The sequence below is a fragment of the Choloepus didactylus genome, chromosome 2 (assembly GCF_015220235.1).
Source record: "Choloepus didactylus isolate mChoDid1 chromosome 2, mChoDid1.pri, whole genome shotgun sequence".
Taxonomy (NCBI): Eukaryota; Metazoa; Chordata; class Mammalia; order Pilosa; family Megalonychidae; genus Choloepus; species Choloepus didactylus.
Genome location: NC_051308.1, coordinates 174,427,323 through 174,440,251, shown reverse-complemented (window position 1 = coordinate 174,440,251; position 12,929 = coordinate 174,427,323).

Sequence of the window (12,929 nt, the reverse complement as noted above, 5' to 3'; positions counted from 1 at the left end):
ATCTTCACTTGGGCATTTGAAAGTAGAACTACACCCTGCCATGGCATCTATAGAGTGAGGGGAATGTGATGGTCTCTTAATGCCACCGATTTGCAGTAGGCTGGAATGAAAAGAAGTCCTAACACATCCTCTAACCTTTAATTAGAAGTAGCTCATTTTTGTCTTAACCAAGCAGTAATACCTACTAATGTAATAACTTAAGTGTCTTTCCCAAAGACATCTCTCTTTGCCCTGTGTGTTGAGTCATCATTCAATGAGTATATTTTGATTAAAGTATTATTGGTTGTCTTTGTAAAGATAATAAAATGCTATGGAAACTTTGCCCTAAGTCATGGTCTTCCTATTCAGCTCTCTTGCTTTGACTCCTGAAAGGGGAATCTAGTCCAGCCCTGATAGTAATTCCTTTTTGAACTCTCTTGAAACCCTGAGATAGCTTGGGCAGAGCCACACTGCCATTTTCATAGCCAAAATGTACATTGATCTCTTCTTTCTTCTCCACCCTCACCCCACAAACATTCATTGAACTTAGACCTGCTTTGGAACACAGGTGTGGTCTGAAGGTAATTTACCTTCTTAGTAAATGACTCAGTAAATGACGACTGTCTTCTTTTCAAGCCTGTAAAGAAAGAGATTTCAGTTCAGTATTTGCAACAAGAATCTTGTGAAATCCTGATTTTTTTTTTTATTGCATTGTCACATTGAATAGTTCTTTATTTTGCCTTGATTTTTGTAGCTAAGTTTGAACTTTAGGCATTGGGGGCAAAGTCTTTCACCAGCATAGAAGGGTTTGATTGTACAAATATTATCTGCTGCAGTAATCTCTCTGCCTTTAGCTTAAGATCAGTTGTTTTTACACTCCCAACTCAAATGCCTGTTCTTAGCTAGCTTTGTTATAGGACATTGATTTAATTTAGATGTCCCTCCACTAAGTAAGCAAATGTCCATGTTATATAACTTTGCTGTATATCAGAACTAATTCTTACAAGTTTTCCTTTTAAACCTCAAAACATGTAATTAATAATTTGCCTGTTTATTTTTGACCTAATTGTCATTCTTTTATTAATAAAAAACTAATGAAAAAAGATTCGATGTCAAGCTGATAACTAGATCTACATTTACTTTTTTTACCTTTTTTATTTTTATGCAATTTTATGGAGATATATTCACATACCAGATAATCATCCAAACTGTATAATCAGTAGTTCACAGTATCATCACCACAATCAATGTTTGAACATTTTAATACTCCAAAAAAAAAAATAAAAATAAGAATAAAAATAAAAAATAAAAAATAAAAAATAAAAACACCGAAAACATCCCATATCCCTAATCCCTCCCTATTATTTATTTATTTATTGTCTTTGCTTTCTTACTCATCTGTCCATACACTGGATAAAGGGAGTGTCAGTCCCAAGGTTTTCACAATTGCTCAATCACACCTTAAAAGCTATATAGTTATACAGTCATCTCCAAGAATCAAGGTTACTGGATTACAGTTCAATAGTTTCCCACTAAAAACTACAAATGGGTATCTATATAATGACTAAGAATAACCTCCAGAATGACCTAACTCTATTTGAAATCTCTCAGCCACTGAAACTCAATTTTGTTTCATTTCTCTTCCCCATTTTGGGCCAAGAAGGCTTTCTCAATTCCACGATGGCAGGGCCAGGCTCATACCTGGGAGTCATGTCCCATATAGGTGAGAGGGCAGTATGTTTACTTGCAGAGTTGGCTTAGAGGGAGAGGCCACATCTGAGCAATGAAAGGTTCTCTGGGGGTGACTCTTAGGCATAATTATAAGTAGGCTTAACTTCTCCTTTGTGGCAATAAATTTCATAAGGGCAAGCCCCAACTTACCTTTACTTTTCATGCAGTCTATGAAGAAGTATTGTATCAGGGTATTAAAAGATACATAATATTTTATTGATAAATATATCCTTTAAAAGGAATATGTTTTAGGATGTCATTTTGATGTGAACCATGTAAATGTTGATAATATGCACTGTTTATTATACATTTAGTGTTTCAAGAGATTCTTTTGATTGCCTTTTTGCCCACATATATTATATAGTTTATTTACTGTTTTTTTTTTAAAAATGACATTTAAAGAATAGTTTACGTCGAGAAACATTAGTGGATGTTAATTGTCTCTCCAACTGTATTTATGGTTGTTAGTTCAACTGCTTTCTAATTGCAGAACTGTATTATCTGAATAAAAGTGTATTTTTAAACTGTATGGAAACAGAAAGTTAGGAATAAAATAATTTTCTTAAAAAATTATACCACCTGAAGAGAATGGTAATTTTACTTATTCTTTTCCAATTTTTGTACCTCTTTTTTCCTCCTAATTACATTGCCTAGTGCTTCTAGATTGAATATTCAATTGTAGATACAGTTGAGGGTATTCTTACTTTATTCATTACTTTCATGTGAAATTATTAGTGTTTCATCTTTAAATGTGAGGCTGACTTGATTTGAATTAGCTATAGTATGTGTGTTTGGCTATTAGTCTCTCAATCTATCTAAATTAATGTTAATAAAATATCCAATTTTATTGAAATTTTTCTTTTTATATACAGAATATATGCTGAACTTTATTAATGCCTCTTTCACATCTACAGAGATGATGACATGATTTTTCTCTTTGGATCTATTAATATGGTGAACTATATTAAAATATTCTCTTCATTCATTCACTCATTCATTCATCAACTTAATACATATTTACTCAAAGTACAAAACACTGTCATAGATACTGAGGATACTGGGGTATTTAGTTAATCTAGATATTAGATTTACTGTGGTATTATTGCGGTTGTGGAAAGTTATTCTTTAATATATTGTTGGATTTTATCCGTCAATATTTCAGTTAGGATTTTTGGGCTAATTTCCCAGATGAGGCCAGTCTGTGTTTTTCTATTTTTGTGCTATCTTTATTGATTTTGATGTCAATATTTTTCTGGCTTTGGAAAAATAATTTAAAAACATCATTCCATTTTTTTTCACAGCGTCCTCCCTGCCTGCCTCTCTATTTGTCTATCTTCATTTTTCCCTTTCTACCTCTTCCCTTCTTCCTTCCTTCCCTTGCTTCCACTCTCACTTTTTCTTTAATATATTCCTTCATTTCCCTCTCATTTTCCTTTTCCTTATAGTCTTTATTTTACTTCTACTTCTAGACAGAACAATTGTTACATGCAACATCCTAGCTTCTAAACTACATACTATGTTCTTATAATAAAACAAATGTGCAAAAAGATAATTATAGTTAAACAATTAAAGCAGAATAAAACAAATCAGAAAGGATATACCAGGCATCTTGGTTGAGTTAATTATCACAACTATGCACTAACTTTGTTTTTTTTCCTACTATACACTAACTTTAATTTTTAATCTCTGAACCCAGTAATTCTGCCTCTGTGAATCTATCTGAAAGAGTTCATTGCATTTGTATTTAATGATGTATGTTGAAGTTACAATGACATGTAATTTCTTTCTTTCTGGACATAAAGGAAGGCTACATTTTCCAGCCTCCTTTTGAGTTAAGTTGGGGCAATGGAGTGTGGGCAAAGGGGATGGAAGCCACATCTTTGGCCTGAGCTTTAAGAAGAGCCATTTATTCCATCTCTCTCTTCCATTTTGTGGGAACTCTGTGGGTCATGCACTCCTGATAGAGTATCTAATGGTGGTCCCTGGATCACTTTTTAGAGGAGAGTTGACCAACCCATGTTGATATGAGTAAAAAATAAACTTTGAGTGTGTTATAAAAATTAGGTTGTAAGGTTATTTGTGGTTGTAGCATAGCCTACTTTATCCTGACCGATATGAACTAAGAAGGGTTCCTTTACAATTTGGGGCTTCCTAGGCAGTTTTGTATAGCAGGAGAGAGACTTTGATTAAAAAGACTGTCTGCTAAAGAAGCCAATAACAGAGATTCATTAGAAAAGAGATTTGGATAAAATTATTCTGCTTTAGAAATTCTGAGAAGCTAGATTGGGTTTATGATCTCTTAAGAGAGAAATTTTATTTGAACCATATATTAATTTCCAAAATTTCCAGGAGAATTGATTTTAAGTATGAAGCCATTAACCTTTCCCAGAGACATTTCCTTTATGCCATCTATGCTTGAAGGTGTTTTGAGTTGCTGTTTGTCTCTGAGGAGTTAACTTGGAGGAAATAAAGCATTTAGAATTGGTTATTTGATGCATGGATAGTTGTTAATTTCCACTTTAAGAATAAAACAAAAGTTACAAATACAAATAAAGTACTTAGAATTAAAACAAAATAAAAAAAGTTTAAAAATGCCCATACAATTATATAAGCAATTAATTATAAGAAAATAAGACAAAATATTTTAATAAAAGGGAATAAGACAATGCATACTGAGCAAGGGTCTTAATTTGAAAACAAATGTCCAAAAGCTATAACTGAATCAACAGATAGAGCTTTGATTGTCAGAAGGTTACCAAAGGGTGAGAAAAAAAGTGTATTGGTAAAGAGAAAGTAAAGGAGGAGAGGAATGATTGAAGGCTAAGATATCTTATTGGCTATCAGATTCTGTACATTTTAGTCATAGGTTCAAGCCATTGGAACAGAGACACAAACTTTAATAATAATAATGTACTATAATTTTTTAATCATATTTTTTGTGGAATATGACATATATACATAGAAATGATAACTTTCCAAGTGCAATTTAACAGAGAGCAAATTTCAAAGAATGTTATGGGTTATAGTTCCACAGTTTCAGTTATTTTCTTATTATGAAATATAACATATATGCAAAAAGGTAGTAACTTTCAAAGCACAATTTAACAAGTATTTATATAGGAAATTTCCAAAAATGTTATGCATTATGGTACTATAATTTCAGTTATTGTGAAGTATAACCTATATACAAAAAGGTGATAATATTCAAGTTACAATTTAACAAGTAGCTATAGAGCAAATTTCAAAGAATGTTATGGGTTATAGTTCCACTGTTTCAGTTCTTTCCTTCTAGCTATTCCAATACCCTAGAAACTAAGAAAAGTAAAATTACATAGATGTTCAGTATTCATAATCCTTTGTTAAATCTCATCTTGTCTGTTGCTACCCCCTCCTCCAGTTTAATCACTTTCCCAATCTTCAGGGATGCTTAGGCAGTGACCACCCTAACTTGTTCATGTTGTAAAGGGGTATCAACATTAATGCTTCAGCTGTATATGCCAAATGGCCACAGTATGATAAGCCCAAGTCAATAGTAGTCCTGAAAACCCTAAAGAATACCCGGATCCCTATCTGAGATCTATAAAAGTTTCACTCACTAAGTTTATTCTTTAGAAACTTAAATCCTAAGTCCCAAAACCCAAAGGGCAATAGCCTCTTCAAGAACATCAACCAGATGTGTCCCCTTTTCCCATAATGCATTATGATTTAATAATTGATAATAATAATATCATTATTATTATTTTCTCTAGCCGAAGGTGATGTTCTTTAACCATTGAGTTCAGTCTTTCTCTCTTTCTTGTACTCTCTCTGGAGTGCTCCTCTAACACATGGATTATCTCATCATTCCCTACTTTGCCATGGGCTTCCCTCTTGCATTACCAATCACTGAATTTCATTCCAAGAGATATATTTATTCCTTATCACTATGGGAACCAAGGTCAGATGGAGAAATATAGTTACTTCTCCCCAAACTAGCATATCCAGTTATGCAGATATTTATTTATTGTTCTACTGAGGAATTAGTGCAATTTAAAAAGTGAATTAAAATGTAGGAACAAAACTATTAAATCCCTAGATAATTTGGGTTATTCCTAGAGCATCTAAAAATGTAGGCTCTTTAAAAGGAGATAGATATGGGCAATTCCTCTACTTTTAATCCAATCTCCTCCCTTTAGTTTGGTGGAATAAGGCGAAGGGCACTTTTTCAAATCTACCTGAAACTCCATTCCTTTTCTTGAGAAAATTACTCTCTTCTGATGGGAATCCTATGCCTAAAGACACTCAAATTGTGCCACACAATCTTGAATAAGAATCTGAAGCTTCATTGTGAAGCTTTTCACCTCCAAACTTCCCATGAGTGGGAGATGGTTGGAGTGAGTGGGGTCTCATGGGCAAAAATGGACATTAATCTTCTAGTTTGAGTGTACCTTCTGTATCAGGGAAGACATACAGGGTGTCCTGGTTTCCTTAATTAGAGAACCTATTAAAGCAGGTGCATATCCCAAGGATAGAGAACTAAAATTTTGAGGAGCAGGGTAGACAAATTGATATTTGGAAAAGAATTGTGTTCTAGATGAACAAGGAACTTGCCATGCCCTTGGCGTCGATGGGCCTTGTTTTGGTTGGAGGTAACTTCTTTGCCTGGGAAGCCAAACAGAATCTTGAAAGAGCTTCATTGAGTTTTAATGTCAGTTGCTTATTCAACAGCAACCATAACCACCCCCATCCCAAACCCCATCAGAATAAAAGAATACTCATGGATTCCATATACCTCCTTCAATACCACAGGGGCATGCCAACTTACTCTCTCTTACCAATGGACAATTATCTAACTTTAGGCTTTCACAAGTAGTTCATGTTTTCCCAAGGAAATGTTGCAATTAAGAAATTACAGTAAACTGAAATAAATCAGAGCTTTGAGAGAAAGAGTTGTTGAGCTCTGTGCTCCATACTATCTTAACTGTAACCCAATAATTCCCTTTCAAAGTAAGTAGCAATGAACTGGAAGAAAAACATAGTGATCATCTTGTCTTACTATACAATTTTATATATGAGAAAATTGAAGCTAAGAGGAATAAAAAACTTAAGGTCACAATGACCGAGGTAGATTCAGGCCTAAAATGCTGATATCTCTATATGACTCTAGTCCTCCTGCCTTCCTCAGTTCTTCCTTTCTTCCTTCATGCCTTTTATTTTTCTTTCTTTCTTACCTTTAATATCATGCTGCCCAATTAGGTGTATGACAGATTTAAAAATAAAAACTCCTAGATTAAGTTCTTTCTTAGCATGACTGTATGTTTACAGGCCTTTGTGTTTTCTATGCTTCACTTTAAAAATCAAAACAGTGTAAATTTTAAGAGATTACTTCAAGGAGAGCTGACGCCAAGAGTTAAGAAGCAGTATAACTGAGAGAGAATTCAGCACTAACACATTTACTAATCAGATTATTTGCTCCCTAATTCTGGAAACCTTCCACACAGCGTATTTACAGGGTGATGAGATGGGGGCCTGGAGTTGTGGGGGGCATGGGCATGATAGTTCACAAACTAAATTGGTCCTCTTTTCCCTTAAACTATCTCTTTTTACCCAGGACCTACATCATATTTATGTTTGAATTATGAATACCCACTGAAGTGCCTGGAGAACTGAACGTTTTCAGGATTGTAGAAGGAATTAAACCTGAGAAATTATGCTGAGCTGCAGCTAGAGGAGGGTTCTGAATATCAAGTCAAGGAGTTTACTGTTTTCCAGTTGCCTTCTCCATTCAAGTTGTATTTGCATTCTGATAGTCTTTGACATTACTTTAGCTGTTTTAAATAAGAAGGAAGAGAATGGTAAAAAAGACCATAGACTCTGGCTTGCTTCACTTACCTACATTTTGAAAGACAGTTATCCTGAACGAAATTCCTGCAGATTCCAATCCTACTGCTTCCTTGTCCCCTGCTTCTCCCTGTTGTCTATAATTTTAGCCATTGACAATTCAAGGCGTGTTCTGCAAACCTTCTGACAGCTTGAACTAAAGGATCCAATACATGAAGGCTGAATGATGACCTCTAAACCCTTGTCCTTACTAATGGGTCTTGCTTCAGACGGTAACGTGGAAGAAGAGGTCCCACACAAGCCAGAAAATCTATTAGCCTGGTAGTGATTAGCACCCCCTTCTTATAGGATATGGGAGAAAAAATAGGCACAGCAAGTCAGCAAATGTATAACTTGACTGTTAGATCTCTTTTTAATCCTCAGCTCCTGTAACAGTGAACCCGGTTGGATTTGATTTGTTCTAGAATACTGTGTCCAATATTTTAAACAAATGAACTAATTAGTTAAATATTATATTCAAAAATGTTACTTTGTATGTCTATGTGATATGAAGCACACTAAACACTGCTTTGCTTGGTAGAACAAAAATAAAAGAACATGGATAAGACTATGTAGTCACTACTTTAATAAAGATAATTAAAAATTCATTTGGCATAAAATTGTGGAGTCTTTGCTATGTGCCAGACACTATTCTAGGGGTTCTGGGGAATATATCTACGAACAAGGTAAAGCCTCTGTTGGCAAGTACTTACAGTCTTGGCGGGGGAAGGCAGACATAAGAACAGATGATTATGAAACAGTGCTATAAATGCTCTAAAAAAGAAAAGCTAAGTGGCTCTGAGGGCATACCAGAAAGACACCCAATGCCAGCCTTGTGAGGCAAGGAAAGGCTACCTGGAGTAGGTAAAGCAAGACAAATGTCTAATAAGACTATGATTTGAATAGATGGATTCTTCTGTGAAATCAAATTTGAGCAAATGACTATAAGGTAGTATTTATTTTCCAATTTCAAGTGGCTCTTACTATCTACTGAAATCATTTGCTAAACGTCTTTTAAGAAATATATTTATAGCTTTTATCAATACTTCACATCTTGAAGTCTGCCCTAAGGCAATAATCCAAAATATGGAATAATTTATATTCTTGAATATCTTTATGATACTATTAGTTATGGTGAAGAAACTCTGGAAGCAAACAAAATGTTTACCAATAGAAGATGTGTTAATTAAAATTTGTACATCTATGCTGTTATTAGGAATGATAGTTATGAAAACTCCATGAAGAGCAACTTTCTGCTTGTTATAGGTGGTAGAAATGGGAACTAAGGAGACTGCAGAAAAACAAGAAAGAAAAAGACAGGGATGTGCAGGGAAAAGCAAGGCATTTAAGCCACAATCAGTCTAGGATCTCTCTGAACATGAAGCTTTTTGTTCATCTTAGATTGTGGTTTTCAAAAATGATTTTTGGCAGGAAGTGTTTTCAATGCAAAATGAAACCTTACGTGGATTTCTAATATATAAAACTTATAAAATATATAAAACAGTATTTTATTAATAATAATTGATTTGGTAAACTCGAGTTTTAACATTTACTTAAAATAAAGGTGGTTAATGAGAACAAGGCAGTTTTGATGAACTCAATAACCTGAAATGGGTTTTATGCATGACAGTTGCCATCTTATGTTAGTCTCAGATCCATTTTATTTCTGTAGTTTGTTTCAGCTGCAGTATACACAGAAGCTCCTGATTTGTCCCAGTGAGTCCCAGTGACACACTTATAGAGCTTTATGGAAGCAAACATATGCAATTCATAAAAAAGAACAGTTCAAAGGCCAATCAGTGACACCCTTAAAAACAGTTCAATTATGTGCGAAAAGTTGGCAGGAGGATCTGTATTCCAACCACTACACAGAATTAAGTCAGCTTGGCAGCCTTCATTAAATCAGTGTTCTCCAATATGTTAGAAATTTGGTACATAACAGATTTTAGTATACTTGTTAGAGTTTATTTCAATTTTTAAAATAGTGAAAAAATACATGCAAACTACACATATTCATGAAATCTAATAAGATGCTTATCTAATCCCTGATAATTAAATTATTAAATAATAATGATTATACCTGATTTGAACTGTCAATTTTGTAGGCATATAGCATGTGTTTTGTTATGCCAGCGAATTACATTTATTCAAAATAAGGTTTAGGTCTGTTATTCTGGCTTGTGTAATTTTGAAGAAAGATTTTGGAGTAGGAGACTCTTCTAGAAAATTGTATTACTATAAGCCACTATTCTTCTTCCCTGGATTCTTTCCTCAATACATACAATAAATATCTAATGGAGTAATACATGCTATAGTTGTTTAGTGAGAGAACAAAGTGAGCTTGAGGAGCAAGGACTCATTTATGTCAAAGAACAGGAAGGATTAGATTTGGGCTATGAAGGCAAAGAGGAGAGGATTGGGAAGGTGATCCCAGGCTGGGGGATGATATATAAAAAAAAGGAGGAATCATCTGGCTACAATGGAGTAATGGGATGGGACATATGCTCCTCATAATAAACAACTATAAAACTGGACAAAATATATGAAACAACCATTTCCAGGCATTGACCAACCTGCAGAGCAGAGCGGCAATTCTTGTAAGAAGGAAAACATCATAGTTGAGTTCAGCATTCATTTGCCTTTCCAAATCATGGTATGGGGAAGTGGATCCAAAAGAACAATAATCTTTCTAGGCAGAGGAAACAGAGATCAGAGTTTGGGAATGCCAAGTGTCTGGAATTTATGAAGAAAGGTCCTTGAGAGGAGGGATCTGTGCAGACAAGGAGTTCCAGAAATCTTCTTAGGGGTCTCCTTGAGTTTTTGGTTAAATATTAAGCTGCACATGTGCAGGATGACTCCATGAGGTGCTGTGGAGAACAATTAAAGAGTTGTTTGTTTGTTTGTTTGCTTGTTTTTGAGCTGATCAGAGATTTTAGAGGTTGTACAATGCTTGGAGACCTTGATGTTTTTCTCAGCCACAATACACCAAACATATAGTTGAATCCCCACAAACAAGGAGTAGGTTTGCATCAGCCCTAAAATAAAGGCCACTTTAGATCTGCTTAACAAAATCTAAAACAAAGCTTGAACGGGGTCAGATTGACCAGTCAGTAAATTAACTGCCTGGTAGAAGAAATTCAACACCTTTAGAAGGAGACTACATAATCCATTCACTCAACAATATAACAGCACCTGCTAAAATAAATTATTAACGTGAAGAAGCAGGAAAATGTGGCTCATAATTAGAAAAAAATAGTGAACAGAAGAAAAACAGAGAAGGAGGCTATGTTATTTTTATAGCATTTGTAAGCAATGGAGCATGCTAAAATAAACAGGTGGAAGGGAGGGTGACAGGTACATAGTGGATATTTGAAGGTAATTGTGAAAGTGAATAGATTAGGGACATAAGACAGTAGGAGCATAAAGATGAGTCCTACTTCCTTTCCTCCCTCTTCCTTCATCCCCAACACTTATATCCCCCCTCAGTCCAGGCTTTATTTATGTTTGCTTTAAAATTAAGACCTTTTAAATATATCTGGAAGAATGGTGGGGGTGAGTGGGGTAAAGTAGCATCTTAAGTCGGATTTCTTAGAAGCAGATGCTGGACCAAGGATTCAAGTGCAAGTAATTTATTAAGGAAGTTTCCCAGTAGGAACCAGTAAAAGAGTAGAAATAGTAGGATGGGGAGGGAGACAAGGTCAAGCAAGGATCTGATTCTGTGTGACATCCCAGAATCAGCCCTATTTTCAGGACAGTCTGGAGCAGAAATGACATCTCAGTTTGCCCCTCCCTCTCTCTACCTGCAAAAAAAGTTGTAATTTTGGACTTCCATCCCAGTTAGTCATTGGCTAAGAGCCAGGTTTTGGGAGATGCAAAAATTTCAGGATCTCCCTTCTACCTATGCACAAGGAGGCTCCAGTGCCGAGGGCAACCCTCTGAAGATCCTGGATGCTAGCCCGTAGTGGCAGAGCAGAGTAGCAGAGGATGGACACACAGAGCTGAAAAAAAGGAATCTGAGGAGGTCTGGGCAGGACATCAGCAGTGTCAGTCACAACCAGGATTCGATTTATCTACGGAACCAAGGATCCTCACAGAGCAAATTCATAATAAGGGGAGAGAGAACCTAGGTATTGAAGTTTAGACTAAGAAAGCGTACTGGTGTTAAAGAGAGAAAACTATTGAGAACAGCAGTACGTTTTTCACATTGCACTTCAGCTCGGCCCATTGGCCTTACAGACCCTTGCATGAGAAGACTACCCTCAAGAGTCATTGAGTCAGTAAAGCTAAAGGATCTATTTCACTATGAATTTGGTAGGACCCAAAGATGGCAACGCATCAGACGTAGAGCTGCTGCTGGTATTGGATTGTGGCACATTAAGCCACATGACCTCAATCAATGCTAGTTTAGGAAGCTGATGGAGTTCACCCAATGGAACTGGCAAAAAGGGAGGTAAAGGAACTTAGTTTAGATTTGGATTCTTCTTAGGGGATGGCCTCAAAATGGCAAGTGATGAATGTTGCAAGAAAGTATTTAAAAGACTCTCTGGGGATGGAGCCTGAGCATTGGTATTTTTTTTTTTTTTAAACAAACTTCCCAGGCCATTTCAATGTGCAACCAAGTTTAAAAACTATTGCTTTGAAGTAATACTCTGAGTGGTTACTTTGTGGAGACCACAACATATACCTTCATTTAAATAGAAAAAAAGTCGTGTTATTATGCAAGTGGGCATGTAAAAACTTTTGAAATGAAATCTATCATAACTGCATCACAAACATATTAAAAAATGTTGTATATCAAGCAACTTAGACGTTAACATGGTATTTTTAGAAAACTATTACTTGTCTCAGAAAAGTGGCTCCTGTGATCATTTGATATTGAAGAGGCATGCAAAGAGTTGAAGTAAGATTGGTTCATGAAATTTGAGGGTGGAAAAAGGCAATATTTTAAATGTAATGCATTAATTTATAGGATATGTGATTTAAAGTGAATATACTATGTATCGTAAAAAAGTATATATTAGACTATTTTAGTTACACTCTCATTAGTAAAAATAAGAGTCCTTACCCTCATTTTTATTATGTTTGCATTCTCATTTGGATACTGAAAGATCATGTTATATTCTGGGTTGTCTTATGTTCAGACATATATGCTAATTATTTTCATTGAACTTCAGTTTTCTTACCTGTAAAATGGGGATAAAATAACATCTAGTCCTTAGGGTTTTTGAAGAATGAAAATGAGATAATTTATGAAATGTGTTTAGTATAGTGCCTGACACAAGTATTATTCAGTAATTATATATAATTTATATATAAAATATTTTATGTATAGAATGTATAAATTATTTATACACTGTGTA